This window comes from Typopeltis vanoorti, chromosome 18 (genome assembly GCF_054136105.1).
Source record: "Typopeltis vanoorti isolate ZY-2024b chromosome 18, IOZ_Tvanoo_1.0, whole genome shotgun sequence".
NCBI classification, from domain to species: Eukaryota; Metazoa; Arthropoda; class Arachnida; order Uropygi; family Thelyphonidae; genus Typopeltis; species Typopeltis vanoorti.
This window is the reverse complement of record NC_143566.1, coordinates 57,357,259-57,371,651: the sequence shown is the minus strand read 5'-3', so window position 1 is coordinate 57,371,651 and position 14,393 is coordinate 57,357,259. Positions and strand designations below refer to the sequence as shown.

The window sequence follows — 14,393 nt, the reverse complement described above, 5'->3', positions numbered from 1 at the left end:
GCTCTATGGAGTTGAAACATGGACATTGAAGGCGACAACCATCAAGAAAATCGAAGCTTTTGAGATGTGGCTATAGAGAAGAATGCTAAAGATATCATGGACAGAAAAAATTACTAATGAAGATGTCTTAAAGTCCATTGGCAAAGCTAAACATCTTGTACAAATAATCAAGAAACGAAAAACATCATATCTTGGACACATCATGAGAAACAGCAAATACCAACTTCTACAAACTATTTTGGTAGGAAGAATTGATGGCAAAGGAACTAGAGGAAGAAAAAGAATATCATGGTTTGACAACATCAAGACGTGGACAGGAAAGAGCAGTGCACAACTGCTCAGATTAGCACGAGCGCAGTTTGTTCGCCAAGATGGTCGCTGACCTTCGATGGAAGATAGCACAATAAGAAGAAGAAGTACATCTTTTTATCTCCTGTTGTAAATTTTTGCATGTGATTTGTGTTTTGTGTGTGATTTGTGATACTCCTGGACTCCTGGACCAGGTCATGGTCTTTTATTTATGACTGTGGTTGCTACTTCTATTGCTCCTATGGCACAGCTGAACTGTTGTTCAACCAAGATAATCCACATATATAAAACTAGCTGCCATACATACATACATACATACATACATACAGTATTGTCACATATCTGTATTTTTATTCTAGCTGTACTCTAAACAAACAATTGCTGCATTATCTTTTTATGTGCATCCCCTTTGCAAAAAGTTCTAAATGTGTCTTATGTTTAGTATCAGGGAGGGAGCTGAGGATTAGAATCCCCTATTCCTAGAGAAAAAACAAAAACATATATACTTGCTTTGTTGATTTTCAGAAAGCATTTGACAGTATTGACCAGAAAGTGACATTAGCAGTTCTGGAATCCTATGGAATTGATAAAAAAACTAATAGCTATATTAAAAGATGTTTATTAGAATGCAGTTGCAGCAGTTAGAATAGGTAATGATTTGGGGAAATGGTTTAAAACAAGCAGAGGTACTAGACAGGGAGACCCAATATCACCAAGCATTTTCATTGCACATTTAGAAAGAGCAATGGATAAAATGAAAGAAGATGTCAAAGGAATATCTGTACACGGAATGAGAATTAACAATCTGAGATTTGCAGATGACATTGTTATTATTGAAGAAGACGAAAGAGAACTACAAAAAACACTGAAACTGTTAAATGAGGAATCTAAGAGATTTGGACTTGTTATGAACTTTGAAAAAACAAAGACAATGGTATTTGGTGAGAAACACATGAAACAAAAGATACAAGTGGATGGAACTGATATAAAAAATGTAGAACAATTCACATATTTGGGAAGTAAACTGACATATGACTTGGACTGTAAAAAAGAAATAAAGATCAGGATTGCAAAGGGAAGAACAAATCTGAAGGCCATGGATAACATTTGGAAAAGTAAAGTGATCAATCTGCAAACAAAACTAAGAGTATTGGAAACATGCATCTTCATCGGTGTACTGTATGGATCTGAAACGTGGGTAATAAATAAGGAATCAAGAAAAAGAATTTTGGCATTTGAAAGAACTTGTTACAGGAAGATTCTAAGAATAGGATGGGTTCTTATTCTGCAATTATTTGGACACATCTGTAGAATGAGTGAGGACCGGAAGATAAAGACATTTATGTTTGGTATTTTGGATGGTTTAAACAGAAGAGGTAGACCATACAGAGAATGGATAGACGATATAAAAGACTGGTGTGGAATGGGTGTACAAATACTGCGACACTGTGCACTGGACAAAGAAAGGCAGAAGAAGATAGTGAAACAGGCATCAGACATCAACTGACAGTGAGCCCATGGTTCGTGATGATGATTCCTAGAGACTGAAAATGGAATTGTTTTGAGTCTCTTCTAGTCTTTAATGAGCAAGGTGAAAATCATCTACCACAAAAAAAAAGAAAGAAGCTTTTCGTCATAGAAGCAAATTTGTTGGTTTAACCCAAGGGAGGTTAAGTGTTCAAAACTTTTATCTTCTATTTCCCCTTTTGATGTTTTGAGGTCTTGGTTTCATTACTGCATATGGATGCAAGCACATGACCAAATTCATATTGTTCTACCAGTCTCTTTTAATTATTTACCTACATCACCTTTATATTCTCTGAACAAGTTTCAAGTTAAAATTTTGTCTGTCAGTGTTCACATTGTTTCCACAAGAACTCTCACAATGTATGGTGGTACTGTACGTCCTTCTTCTGAGCATGTCAGAAGAAGCAGAATCCATTCTGATATTAGAGTAATTAATGTGTTTTGCAGGATGAATGTTTATTATTATATGTCAGAAAATTAGCTTTTTTTTTAATGAAAATTCTTGTTCTTAAAGTGGTAACTATTTTGTTTGTACAGCAGTTGGAAAATTGACGTATAAAGCACATGATTTCGTGTGTTGGTGACCAATTCATACATTCTTTATTTCTTTCTCCCCTTCAGCATGAATTGACTATTCTTGGTTCATTTCTATGGAATGTGGGCATACAGTACTTTTGTAAAAATCCAATCAGTATATCAAGAGTCAGCATATTTATGATATGTCAACCTGCTTTTTTTGGCTTATTTTGTTTTTCACTATTTTTACTGGATTCATCGTATTTACATGTATACAAATTCACTATACGTGAGTTTTCATTGCAGTACTGCCATGTCTGGTGGCAGCTGTTGATTCTGGTTAACCAGAAGCAAGCAGTATGCATAACTTTCTGGTTTACCAGATTTTATGGTATTTCTTATATTTTTGTGATTCCTTTAGCCAAAAATTATTGTTATAAAATTGAGTAAAAATATACAGATATTATGGTATATTTATTTTACATGCTACATATATCTTGGCAGCGAGGTGTATAATGTCCAATGGAAAATCTTGTTGATTAAATTAAGGAAATGCTGTGTTTAAATTTCAACAGATATGCAGCAGTTTTAACACAGTATTGTCAATAATGATGCAAATAAGAACAAATAATAGAATTTAAATATCTGGGCATAACTGCTAATAGTGAAAATATAACAGAAGTAAAACAACAATCTTTGAAAGTATGAAATTATCGGGATATTTTTTATTCAACATTGTAGGAAACAACTATAGAATGGAATCAAAAAATACATATATACACCATGTGAAATGAAAACATTAAATGTCAGTTAATGACATTTAGAAAATGTATTAATAGAAAAAGAAATGGGCAGACTGTCTAGATAGGCATATTTACAGTACATCTATCTGGATAGCCTTGTAGGCTTGATGTACATCAGCATTAGACTGTAGGTGAACTATGTTTAGACAATTCAGAAACTGTCAACATCACCATCAAATTCTTTCAATCCCTTTCAGACATAAATGTGGTGTGCTCACACTGGACAAAATAAGATGTATCCCTGATCTAAAAACAATCAAACATCCATTTCCATGGTGAGAATTTTGACAATGTTTGCAAACTGCCAGTTCCACTATTGACCAACCAGGTAGATGATGAATGGTGTCACTATACATGAACACTATTGGACTCACTTTTTGTTGTTGGCAATAATTTCCTTACACCCCCCCCCTTCTTGCATCTCATGAATTACTTTTTGAATCTATATTCAAAATTTAATGCAAAACAGTACAATCATCTTAAAAATATGCTTCTTTTTGGAGCTATTACCTAGAATAATAATGATGTCGACTTATATCAAAAGCAATAAATAATATTAGAGTATAATTTTATGTGAAATATTTGGCATGCACATATCTTTATAACATAATATAAACAAGATGCCTGTGTAGCTCATTGGAAGTGGTGTGTGTGCTTCCAGAGCCTAGGCTGCCTGAAGAAAAAGCATTCTGAGTTGAATTCTAATTGCTGAGAGTAGGGGAATTTTTGATAAGCCTTTCTTTGACTAGTTCATGAGTTAGTCAATCTCTAGCACATGCAAGATGGTTTTTCCTCCTAGAAACTTGGGTTTTTCATCCCATAAGCCCAAGAAAATCAACCATAGAAACCACATGGTTTCAAACAATAACATGAGGAACAAACAGCCATGGTATCCACTTTAAGATATAGGACCTTTCACTGTGATGATTTCAGCAATCCTACAGGACATACTTTCCTCAAGCATACAATAGAAATCAATGAACAGACAGGCCAGCAACATCAGTTCCCTACCGGAGGAGATTGAACTGCCACTTAGTTAGATAATGCTAAAACAGCCTTGCCTACTCCCTTTTAGCTAACTTTTATTCCATTACAATGAAATAAAAGTTAGCTATTTTTTTTTTCTATGAATCAACAGATATAATATTAACAAACAGGATATTAGACAAAAAGAAAATATGAGAGAGATAAAACAAAAAAGTACAAAATAATTAAGAATGAGAAAAAAGGCCCTTGGAAAATTGTTTGCATACCATCCCATCTCTTTCAAATGCCATCAGTTTCCTTCTTGCAGTCATTTCACCCGGGCATAGTTCCACTGACTTGGGAGCATCATATTCCTCCAATTTATACTGGCTGCAAACACTGGACTAGTTATATGGCACGATGCACCTTGCTCATGGGGAAGTTCTGTTGACTTACTTTCAAGTAGTGTACATGCCTACAATAAATCTTGTCATTCACTTTATCAATTATTCTTCCAAAATTCTCTGTTGGTGAACTAAAAAATAGAAATACTGTAGACAAGACCTTCACTAGACTCTATTTAGAGTAGAAACTTACAATAACCAATCCAAGATGAAAAAGTCTTGCAGTTTGCAGTTTTAGGAAAAAATAAGATCCTGAGAAGAATCTTTGGAACTGTAAGAGATTACATAACAGGTGAATAGAAAATACACATAAATCCAGAAATATATCTAACTCTATGGATCCCACTACTAAATTATTATATCCAAGTTTGTAGTCTGAGATTTCATGGATATGTGGAAGGAATAAATAAGAAAAGAATGGTAAAACATTCAGGAAGAGGCCTTATGGAAAGCAAACTGGAGGAAGACAATGCCAATATTTGGAGAATAACATTCATAAAATCTTAGATGTGATGGGCTTCCTGGAGTGAACTGAAAGAGCTCATTAGATAAAATATTGTCAGAAGATAGTATTTTCAGTAAAGAACCTTACAGGTTCAATAAACTAAAAAAAAACAGCTGCAGTGCTATATTTTAAAATTATTAACAAATTAATGTTGAATGCCAAGTTCCAAGAAATGAACACGAATCTGCACAAAAAAAACATTCAGCACAGAGACTCACAACATGGATTTCCATGGTAGGAATCATGATTTTCATGCAAGCCCCACATGACCCGAACCAATATCCATTGGCCTCTTCAGAGGTGCAATGAGTGTGTATAGTGGAACATGGAACTTTCGTAAGCTGTGTCATGGAGTGGCGAATCAAGCTACACCCTATACCAGGCATATAACTGGGTGTGGCTGTTTTGGTGAACGTCTCTAATCAGAGTGCTTAACCTCATGAAATTCGGAGGTGGCAGTGTGATAGTATGGTCCTGTTTTTGCTGGTTTTGGCCTCAGACATCTGTTTGTTATGCCATGAACACTGAACTCCGAGAGGTATCTGAACATTCTATACAATGCAATGCTTCCTACATTGTCGTGTTTCTCCAGAACTGACCATTGTCTTTTTCAGCAAGACAATGCACTGTGTCATAAGACTGCTGCTGTAACTGCACAGTTTGTGGACATGAACTACACCTGACTGACCTCAACAGCTGCCTCATCTCAACCCTATTGAACATCTGTGGGATGAACTGGAGCGTTGGGTGAAGTCAAGGGACATTTGCTTATAACTGTCCATTACCTCATTACATGCCTACAGGAACAGTGGTCCAAAATTCCTATTGATCATTATTGTATGCTTGTGGAAAGTCTGCTCCATAGTATTGCTGCAGTCATCGCAGTGAAATAAGGTCCTATATCTTATTAAGGGGGTGGGCGCAATGGCTGTTTGTTCCTCACATTACAGTGTCCGGTGACTGCTTTCCAAGGCAGAACACTAGGATAAGTTGATAACATTTATTTTTATTGATAACACGACGTTTCATCCTAATTTTTTCAGGTGTGAACATAAACTAGTAGACAAAGCAGTATGGATTAACAAAGGTGGCAACTATTATGTAGTCATAGAAGAGACGGATGTTATTTTAAAATATTTCTAATTGTGTGGTGCATTGTTCAGAATGATGCACATATTTATGCATTCATGTACACTTGTTTATCAGACAAGTTGTTGATACTTTGGTCAATATTTAGATGTGTAAAATCTAATGCTATTTTCAAAGCTCTCAAATTTTTCTCTCTGTTGTATCATAGCCACAGCGTAATAGTTCCGATTTATCCCATAACATTTGATGTCTTATTTGTGAAGTGTCTTTTGGGACAGTTGAAGAGAGCACATGTGATGACAAAGCTGAGGCTTCACTCCTACGGTATTCAATATCTCGACCGTGTTCTTCAATATGTTGTTCGATCGATTTTTCTGTCTGGCCATAGTAAAATGACCGTCAGTTGCATCATAGCCAATAAACACTTGGATAATGAAGTAACGTATGTGGAGTTTTTGTGGATCGGAGTCATGATTTCATCTTGACAAAGGGAGTAAATACTACTTTGATTTTATATTCCTTAAGTATTTTTGCCACTTTTATGGAAATAGAATTAATATATGGAGGCATGGTGATCCACTATTTTCTTCTTCATTAGAAATTTCTCTAGTCCCAGTAGAAGAGAAATACCAAAAGTATACATTACAAGTTAATAACATCTATAAATTAAGTTGAAAACGGATTGCTGACATTTAAAGGCATTCTGGATGCCATAAAATTATTGCCCATGTCAGGCGAGCATGATCTCGATTATTCCAAAGTTGGACCGCTGAAGAATGACAAAGAAATTATAGCTGAGATTAATACTAAGGTTTGATGTCAGTTTCTGTTGATTGAATGATCCTTCTCTCAATCTCATTATGGCATTTAAGAGATGTGGTCAACTCACAAGTATGTAATATCTAGAACACCAACAAGCTAAATTTAATGAGAAAATAGCAAAAATCATTCAACTCTCAATTTCAGCTTTCTCCTGATAAGATTATTATTACAAATCAAGTTAACATATTGCTAATGTTGAAGAGAATATTCTCAATAATGGTTTTAGTTCTGTTATACTCGTAAAATAGAAAAAAAAAACTTCATTATGGCAAGTTTGTGGAAATGTGTAATAGAGTAACAGTCTGTAGACTTCAAAAAAGAGGAGACACGATAAAAGCATTTAAGTTATTAAAGGCGGTTTATAGGTATGGGATTGACATTCAATTCGTTTTTCAGTACATGGCAAGAAGGAGAAAACATGGGGTCACCAGTGGAAGCTGTGTAAGTGTGTGGTTTGCAAGGGTGTTATGACACTAGATCTTTTGCTTGGAGAGTGGTAAATGGGTGGAATGGGTTGCCAGAGGTGGTTGTTGATGCGTCATCAGTGAATGAGCTTAAGGAAAGGTATAAGTATTCCGTAAATGATGGATTTTCTGCAACGAGCTTTCTGACTTCATTGAGATACCCCTATAATAATAATAATACTATTGAAAGTTTATTTTTCACTTGGTTAGACTATAATAAATTTAGTTTAATCCTTTGTCCAAGTGTGAGCAAACAAAGTTTGCACCTGAAAGTATCTTCGGGACTGGGGTAAGGTAGTACAACACTGGGCAACTTGTTGCAAAGGTGGAGCAAGCTTACATCACTCCTATCTCAGTATCTCCCATAATGCAAAACACATCTCCTTGCAGATATGTATAATGTTATGCATTAAGGGAAGGGCCACTATCCAGACTAGTTTCGACCTTTATTGAGGTCTCTTCAGTGGGAGCCAGGCCCAGATGTGGATATACCAGTCAGAATCAATAGCAAGATCATCTCTATACGAATTACTCTGGATTTAGAGAAAGATGTTGAAAGTTTATTTTTCACTTGGTTAGACTATAATAAATTTAGTGTGTTTTTGCATTATGGGAGATACTGAGATAGGAGTGATGTAAACTTGCTCCACCTTTGCAATGAGTTTCCCGATGTTGTACTACCTTACCCCAGTCCTGAAGATACGTTCATGTGCAAACTTTGTTTGCTCACACTTGGATAAAGGATTAAACTAAATTTTTATAATAATAATACTACTACTAATAATAATTTCTTTCACCTTAAGAAGCTAATTTAATCACATGGAATACTATGTAGCTCAGTGGAAGTGACACTTGCATCCTCTGCTCTTGATCGCTCGAAGTGAGAACTTAGTTTCAAGTCAAGTCGCTGACTGGAGGAACTTTTTCTAAGCCTATCTTAGACCGGTTCCCGAATTAGTTGATCTCTGGCACGGGCAAGCGGGTTTTTTCTTCTGGAAACTGGGGTTTTTCGTCCCGTAAACTCAAGAAAATCGACTAGTACCCACATTATTTCAGGCAGTAACATATCCTGTTAGGGTTAGGTACCTAGAGATGGCAGCACTTGCTTACCAGTCTCTTCATCAGTGGCCGCCTATAATTAGTGATAGACATGAGCCAGCTATCTCTGATTGGCTACTGGCGGAGACTGAACTGCTCGCTCAGTCTCCAAAAATTGATATGTTATACTAGATATGTTATAAAGACCTCGTCTGCTCCCTATAAGGGAATAAAAGGCATTAGGTGATTTTTTTTTTTTTTTTGGAATCCATCTTTACAGTCAAAAATTCAAATCCCTAATAGATAATGCTACTAATAGAACGTCAAGCTGTAGAAAATCTACAGATATATAATGATATTATACTTCTCCCTTCAGACAAAGATAACACGACTCTCATCTTAGATATTGAAGAATTCCTGATTTATGCTCGTGCATAGACCTACACTTTTTACCATGTAGGTATTCTGAACTGAATCCTACGGAATAGGTTGGTTACTCCTTATTCCTAGAGGTATCCTATGTCTGTATAAGTGTGTTCACAGGGCCAGTATGCTTGCTTGAAGGAGGAAAAACCCCAGATAAACTGGGGAGAAAAACCCTGTGGTCCATGCGCAAAACTGACTAACTTGGCTATGTCTTAGAAAGATCCTTAGCTCCTCGTGTCAGCAACAGGAATCGAACACAGGACACTCCTTTCCCAGGCATATGGTTGTGAAGCGGCTAACCACACGGACAATTGAAGAATACAAAAGCAAAAAATTGCAGTTACTTCAAGCAGATACTTATTCAATTCTTGAAAGATATCCAACTCCTGAAGTTCATAATCGTACTAATAATCTCTTGAGAGCCACTACAGAATTTCCTGGAAATTTAAGATTATATATTCGTTTCCTAAATCGTCTCTTCCATCGATTATATGATTTGCCTAAAATACATAAGAAAAACACTCCACTAAGACCCATTGTAGAAAGCATCTTCAAAGACGTGCATCTTCAAAAAGATGAAATTATAGCCTCTTTCGATTACTTAAATATAAAGAGCCAACGGGCTCTTTATATTTAATTGATGTGGGATCTAATATCCCCTTAATTTAATTAATGTTTATATCACCGAAATGAAGCCTGTTGGCTCTTTATATTTAAGTAACTTAATGGGTGCACCTTTTCGACAACTCATAGCAGAGTATATAAGTTATTTTCGCTATACCCTTTGGTATTAATTTGTCTAGTTACTCACTGATGAAGCCTCAATAAAGGCTGAAACCGGTCTGGGTAGTGACCTCCTGCCATAATGTAATAACAGCATACATTTCCTAGGAAATGTGTTTTTACATTATGGAAAATACCAAGATAGCGATCAGAACTTTCTCCACCTTTGCAACGAGTTGCCCGTGTTTGTACGACGTTGTAGGACTACTTGCATTTAGCTCACGCTAGCATTCGCCGATAATTTTATAGTTTTTCTATACTATATTTGGCATGAAACTCTCTAATTCCAATCTTTGAGTTTCTTATTCGGTTTTAAAACGATGCGGGATCTAATATCCCCTTAATTTAATTAGCCTCTTTCGATGTTATTTCCCTCTTCACTGATTTTCCTACAGAAAATATTTTAATTCTTTTAAAGGATAAATGCTGGTTTGGTTGGTCAAGTGGATAGCGTATCCGCTCTCCAGACAAAAGGCTGCGGGTTCGAATCCCATGGGCATGGATGTTTGTGATTGTCAGTGGAAATACCAGTGGTGGTCCGTGAGAGATGGCATTGGTGTAGTTGTGGTTAGTTGGTGATTGAATGCCGGAGACAGAGTTATAGAGCAGGTGCTCTCCCTTGATGAGTCCTTGTACTCCCTGGAGGTGTCAAATAATAATAATAAAATTCTCGAAAAAAAGTAATGTCATTCTTGAATCGTGTAAATTCTGGTTACTTCCTTTTTAAAAATGCTATAGTGTATGTAGTATATTAAAAATAGAATTTCGATTTGGCATGGGCAATCCATTAACTCTTCTATTAACAAATTTATATTTAGAAACCTTTGAGGAAAATGCAATCAATTCCTTCCTATTAATGCCAAGATTATGGAAAAGGTATATTGATTATTTCTTGATTGATAGACATGCACAAGATTCCTTGAAGGAGTTCCTGAACCATTTCAACAATCAACACCCAAAAATACAATTTACTTTGTAATTGGAAGGTAACGGTTCTCTCTCGTTCCGGGATGTGAAACTTACTCGTGTATCAGAAAAACTGGAGATCTCTATTTACAGAAAATCGACACATACCAATGGATACCTTTACTTGTAATCTCATCGTCTGCCAACTCAAACGCTTAGCATCATATCTACATTAGGTAAACATGTTCGTTCCCTCCTCGATAAAGAAGAGATCACCACCACTTCTGCTCACCCTACGATGAAGATTCTATCACTCATTTTATCATTCTATCTTTTTAGTTCGCCACCACCAAAGAACTTTAGTTCTTTGATGGTGATGAACTAAAGGTGGTGAACTGAGAAGACTATTAATGAGCTGCTATTTAATCTACCTGCTCACCCTATATAAGATAGTAATGATGTAAAAGGTTTTATATCTCCAGGAGCGAATTAAGCTAGTTGGGGCCTCTGGCAGTAAAATTTATGGGGCCCTAAAATTTCTACATTTGGAAAAGTTGACATTCCTCTTGCAGTCTGGTATACTTATGTGGCAGTATTGAATTTGTCCATCTTCTTTTTAAAAATAATAAAAAGTTTCAATTCATCATCAAAACGCATAATATCTATATCGTTTTTATAGATCTCTTTTAAATATTTCACATAACTCGTGGTCCCTGGCGGTCGCCAAGTCCGACACCCGCTTGATCCTCCTCTACAGGGTGTTCGGGATAAATTTGACAGTTTCGTAAGGAAAAAGAAAATCTTCTTTGTATCTATTAAATTTAATGAATTGACAAAAAAACATTACAGGCAGAGTTAATTACAATACTATCAACAAGATTTACTCAAAATAACCACCATTAGCATCGATCACAGCTTCAATTCTGCTTCGGAACCTCGAACAAGCTGATGCTACAGTCTCCCTGGGAAGGGCCGCAAAAACTGTTTTAATTTTATCCATTAACTGGGCTTTTGTATTACTGGAAGTGCGATTGGTGTCTTTTTCAACTGCGCCCCATACAAAATAATCCATGGGGTTAAGGTCTGGGGAGTTTGGAGGCCAAACATTTGGACTGGTGAAGTCGTAGAAATTTTCAGACAACCATTTTTGACTTTTCCCAGAGGTGTGGCAAGGGGCCGAATCCTGCTGCCATACATACGGCCTACCATTGGCTACCCTTGTTATCCAGGGCTTGACTACAGTTAGCAACTCCACGAACAAAGCCCGAATTCCAATGCCAGGGTTCTTCAACACCTGTTCCTGCAGATTTGCGAGGAATTCTGCTGTACGAACGCAATCAGATCGTCTGCTAGGGATCTTTCTTCTTGCTACATCCTCGTAGTCACCATTGCAAGTCTCTAGTTCATGCCTGATTGTTTTTACTGTATTCAGGGAGCATTGGGCAGCAGTCGTAATATCCTTATTTTGATGGCGGGCACGAATCATCATGATACAAGTTATTCTCTTCCATGATTCAGGTGGGTTCCAGCTATCCATCCTTTCTGACTTCTTGTATATGAATGAAGAAGGGTCTAAACTTTTAAATGAAGAGAAATGTGTGTTAATACATGTAACTTACGGAAAAATATAATTAATTATAAATATGTCAAATTTATCCCGAACACCCTGTATATATCTCTACCGTATATAGCTCAGTTTCAATAAGGTTAGCTAAAATTCTCAAGAAATTTTAAATATGCAATTCTTCTACTCCTCTGATCAAACTCCGTTCTTTACTTGGTACAGCTAAACCGAAATATGACAGCCAATAGCAATGGCCCTCAGGATTTAATCTTGGGGGGGGGGGGGGAGTTGAGTACACACTACGCATTGCATGTGAGCTATGACTGACATTTGCAGTGATCGCGAATGCATGATACCCGTGATCTCCTCTGGTTTGACTCGGCCAAACGACAACCAGAGCACTACCTCGTTCGCTTTGCGTTTACAGCGGTCAGGATTCCCGAGAGCTATAGGGTATTCACAACTTATGTGACCACTAATTCATAAGTAGCATAGAAATAGAAGGCACGACATAACATAAATTAAAAAAAAAAAAAGAATTTTAATTAGGAAAAGATTTTTTGAAAATTTTCTAGTGTTATTTTTCCTTTTTCTTTTGGAAAAAGGGGAAAAAAAGAAAAGGGGCCAAGGGGGTCAGGGCCCCCTTGGCCCTGAGTGCGCCAATGGCCTATAGTATACAGTAGTTTATCGTATTATGGTGTAACTACAGTGTGCCCGATTTTGGTCAGACGGAAAATTCTATTGAGCTGTGAATGAAAGAGGATGTGAGCATGGACGAGCCGGCCATATGTGCAATGTGTGCGACGCACACAGGCGCCAAAGAGGAGGAAATACTTCAAAAAAACGGTTTTTTAAAGTGATATTTTTATTGGAGGGGGGGGGGATAGGGGCGCCAACTAAAGTTTTGCACACAGGCGCGCCCCTGGATGTGAGAGACATTGCATAATGCCAGAACTAGAATCACTATTTAATCATGTTCTTACTTCTGCTCACCCTAACGATGAAGATTCTATCACTCGTTCAGTGATCTAGTAAAAATCAGAAAACATTTTTAAATGTTTTCTGATTTTTGCAATGAGCTTGAGAATAGAATTGTGGAATCCACAGAAATTTTCCTCATTTCGGTCCATTTTAATTCTTAATACTAACTCTAGCTATAATCTATCTCATTGTACCTCTTCAGCTATCCAGCTTTGGCGTTCATGAGATCATACCCACGTGAACGTGCTTACAAATACTGTTCTTCCAGAACACGTTCAAATGTCAGCAATCCGTTTGCAACTTAATTTATATTTTTTCTTTTCTTTTTCGTATTTTTCTATTCATGTTATGCACCTGAATAAGCCTTCTAAGCAGCCAAAACTAGTTGTGCGTTCAAATAATTTAAATTTCTTCAAATTATGTCATATAGCCAAGTAAATCTGTTGCATCAAATGAAATATCTGATTTGATACAACCTGTCTAAAATGAAATAGGTATAGATTCGTTTCAGAGAGGTCGCTTGCTAGCACATCCAAATGTAAACAACTAGTGCGTTTTCAACGTGACTAGGTAGTAACGTGGTTTGTTATTGACTTGGTAATTATTTAATTTTGATATATATCTGACAGGTTTTAGAAGTCAAACCTGCGGTGTTTTTGTATGAGTGATGTCTGTAATTTCTTGTTGAATCATGAGTGACTAAATGTTTGTGAAAGTAAGAGCAACATTTCGAAATGATTCTTTACGAACTAGCGCATCTTTTCTTTTCTTTTTTGTCCTAGGCCCAAAAAAGTGAACATATTCTTTATAATTCATGGTATTAGGGAAGAATAGATCAGTCCTTTGGAATTTTTGCCTGTTCTAGAATATTAGGAAGGCAAGGAATTGCCATTTATGAAACATGAGATTTCCAGGGGAATGATCTGGTTTGCAAAAATACCATATTCTACAATAATACTTAATTTATTGTTGTAAGGGAAGAATATTTTCCAAAATTTTTGTAAGTACCACTTTGCCGTTGATCGCTAATGTGACTAATCACGATATTTTTTTGTTATACGAAGCGAAGTCTAAATGTAAATATTCGTAAAATCTTAAATATTTTAATGAAGTGGTTCACTTGCAAATAAAATCATAAGGCATTATGTAGATGCATAAAAAAAATGTTTTCTTTATTTTCCTTCCTATATGTGATATATGGTTGTTTTAGCTGTATAATGATATATTATTCTTATTATAATACAAGTTCTGGCCTGGTTGGCTGAGTGGTTAGTGTATCCGCTTTCCAGC

At 36.3% G+C, this 14,393-nt stretch overlaps 1 protein-coding gene across 4 annotated transcripts in view; it reads left to right on the top strand.

The window, feature by feature from the left end:
- Window positions 1-13,469: 13,469 nt before the first annotated feature.
- Window positions 13,470-14,393, top strand: part of Dph2 (Diphthamide biosynthesis 2) — a 92,028-nt gene continuing 91,104 nt past the window's right edge. Inside the window, exon 1 of one of the 4 annotated variants that reach the window (XM_090408364.1) lies at window positions 13,470-13,700. The gene's annotated coding sequence lies outside the window, so the exon portion shown is untranslated. The other 3 variants (XM_090408367.1, XM_090408366.1, XM_090408365.1) reach the window with 3 other exon arrangements.